Below are 3,478 nucleotides of genomic sequence, written 5' to 3' on the forward strand. Positions count from 1 at the left end.
TAAGTTTTTTCCACTCTAAATAAAAGTGATCATCGTTCGCTTTATCATGCAGGTTACTACATGATTTAGAATTGGCTTATGAATGCGCTGCATGGCCGAACATCGTTCCAATCTAACGGTCACTAACTGCTGGGAAGTCGAAACGAAATACGAAATAAATCGACCTCTACTCACCTCGAAATCATATTGAAATGTTTGCTCGACTAATAAATTGCGCGAAAAGAAGTATATATGTTGATAAATCTTCTATAGAGTCCTTTATCAAAAAGATCACAATTGAGTATTTTTCCCGTTATTATGTAATAAAAAAAATTTATTTCAGACTATGCACGCACTTAATCGGCAGGACTACATTCCCGATGACCCGCACACCGTGCAGCGTCTTGCTTCGTATTACTGCACTGCTGTTCACCTCACCAGACAAGGTCGCGGTCCGTGCGCTGCAGCATTCTTTCATAATTCTGTTTCCTGCCTTAACAGACAGCACTTCACGTCCTTTATTTGTCTATGTATTAATTCAATAAATAATTAATATGTATGTGTTGTTCTATGTTATATTTGTCTATGTATTTGTCGTTTAATATATTAATCTAGTACTCGCGTACTAGATGAATACATTTTCATAAGAGTTGCAATGCCAACAAATAATTAGATTTATTGTAAGCGTCTTTATATAGGCCCATATTAACATTTTAGTCGGAGGTTATGCATACACGAGTCGTTTCACTTATTTATTTAGGTCTGACTTGCAAATATTTTTTTATAACTGGTTGTTGAGGCCCAAAATGGTCGAAGAGGCATTTAGCCCCGGTTTTACTTGGGGCTAAATGATCAATGATATCTGAAAATCCCGTTGCACTTTTATATAAGCAAGGCTATCTTGGTAAAGCGAGTAAATTTGCGAAAGTAAGGCTGACCTTCATTTCGGGTCAGGAAACTTTTAGGAGAATCTCGAGCAGGTGCAATATCGAGCAGGTGCAATCTCGAGCAGGTGCAATATCGAGCAAGTGCAATATCGAGCAAGTGCAATCTCGAGCAGGTGCAATCTCGAGCAGGTGTGATCTCGAGCAGGTGCAATCTCGAGCAGGTGCAATATCGAGCAGATGCAACCTCGAGCAGGTGCAATCTCGTGCAGGTGTGATCTCGAGCAGGTGCAATCTCGAGCAGGTGCAATATCGAGCAGGTGCAACCTCGAGCAGGTGCAATCTCGAGCAGGTGTGATCTCGAGCAGAGGTGCAATCTCGTGCAGGTGTGATCTCGAGCAGGTGCAATCTCGAGCAGGTGCAATATCGAGCAGGTGCAACCTCGAGCAGGTGCAATCTCGAGCAGGTGTGATCTCGAGCAGATGCAATCTCGATCAGGTGCAATCTCGAGCAGGTGTGATCTCGAGCAGATGCAATCTCGAGCAGGTGCAATCTCGAGCAGGTGTGATCTCGATGTTGCGGGGAACCACTAGCATGTACTGACCATGATCGTTAGTCTACTATACATTGCGTTGGCGAGATAATCTAACACCAGCCTGGCTGCAGGTGATCATGGTGCAAGTTATGAAATCATAATCATGAATAAAATACGCTGAAACCAAAGGTTATTGTAAAGCCTCAGTAAATAAACATTTATTGCAATTAAAGATAATTATTTCGATATAATAAATAACAATAATCGTTCTATTCAATCACAAGGAAGATCCACACCCTGCAGCAATTGTCTTTATAATACAGCAATTGTCTCACTGCTCTATTTAACTTACAGGGGTTATCTTGACGTCTCCAGAGTGGTTCAGATGCTAGCCGCTAAATCATACAATGACAAATAGGTATAGATGCGGTTTTCTTTCAATGACAAATTTTCAAGTAAATATTCCACTCTGCCAACAATCGCGATGATTTCATTTGATGAGCCGGGACCGTTACGGGTGATGGGGATTCAACAGAATCAGCACCGCGGCCAATTAAGTCTATTAAGCTCTCTTAATATTCAAAGAGGTGCAATCTTACATAGAGTTGATTCAATTCGTAATTCAGCACGAAGGATTCACAAAGAAATAATTCACGTCATCACAGGACACTTCAGCACCGTCTGTCTTTACACGAGTTGCATTTTTGGTTCGTAGCAAGGCAATCCTTATGATTGATCAATTCAGTAACACGGCGTTATAACTGATCTTAGGCCTTTACGGATGATCTAGTCATCCAGAAGAAAAGTGACCAAGGAATTGGTGGAAATTCGCGTGAAAAACGGTTGCCTCATTCGTCTCTTGTCCGGTGCTATCTGGCTTCTCCCGCTCGTATCCCTCCTCTTTCACAAACCTATAAATGACGCGATAATCATCGCACACCGGTGCAGAACACCATAAAATTACCGATTACACATAAATAGGAACCTACTAATTATGAATCAACTAATTTGCTATGAATAAAAATCTGAATAATTGAGTATTACAAAAAATAATATATTTTTTTTTCTTTATTTTAACAATTTCGATTACTAAATATTCTTTAGAACTGGAGTCTATACCATTACATCAAGCAGATGCAATCTCGAGCAGGTGCAAGCAATATCGAGTAGAAGCAATATCGAGCAGGTGCAATCTCGAGCAGGTGCTATCTAGCGCAGATGCAATCTCGAGCCCGGTGCAATATCACGTAGGTGCCATTTAGAGCAGATGCAATCTCGAGCAGGTGCAATATCAAGTAGGTGCAATCTCGAGCATCTCAAGCAGATGCAATCTAGAACAGCACCTGCTAATGCTTGTTTCTCTTTACAAATTTAGCTCGAGAACTAACTCAAATAAGATAGAAGGCGATAGATAAATAAACGGCTATGAAGATAACAAAATAAATGGCTTTACCGCGTTCGAGACTTTATTTACTCCAATGAGGTAGCAAAGTAAACGAATCTATTGACATAGGGAAATAAATATACTGATTCAATTACGCGTATCATCACGGAAACGAGAACTTGCGACACGCATACGGGAGCAATATTTTATTTGTATGGCAGGAGGCCCAACAGAATTTGAGAGGGACACTTCTTTCGTCTTTATTGCCTTCGAACAAAATTTCGCTGCTCTATTCAGATATTTTATTTTCCCAAATACGCAAAATTACAGTAAAAAAAGTATTGCAGAATCCTTCTTAAAATTCATAAAAACACGAGAGAACAATGAGCAAAAAGTAGCCCAGCCAAACGTTTTTCACTAATTAAATTTATTTGTTTTCATAACAAAATTCTAATCGCGGTTATTAAAGTTAATCAATCTAAAGAATCCGAATTCTAATTGTGTTGAACACCTCAACAGTTAAAAGTTCACTGAGTGAAACTTGACATGAGTAGCGCAATGTAACTTTCTCACGTGAAGGTCAGCTATTCCTGTGACATCACCGACGCTGAAACTGAGACCTCGCCGCTGTCAAGCCCGCGCGAGGGAAAGCCGCTGAGGGAAAGCCTCTCAGTGTCAATGTCAGGGGGGGGCCCT

This window comes from Hyalella azteca, unplaced genomic scaffold, assembly GCF_000764305.2.
Source record: "Hyalella azteca isolate HAZT.00-mixed unplaced genomic scaffold, Hazt_2.0.2 contig5366, whole genome shotgun sequence".
NCBI lineage: Eukaryota > Metazoa > Arthropoda > Malacostraca > Amphipoda > Hyalellidae > Hyalella > Hyalella azteca.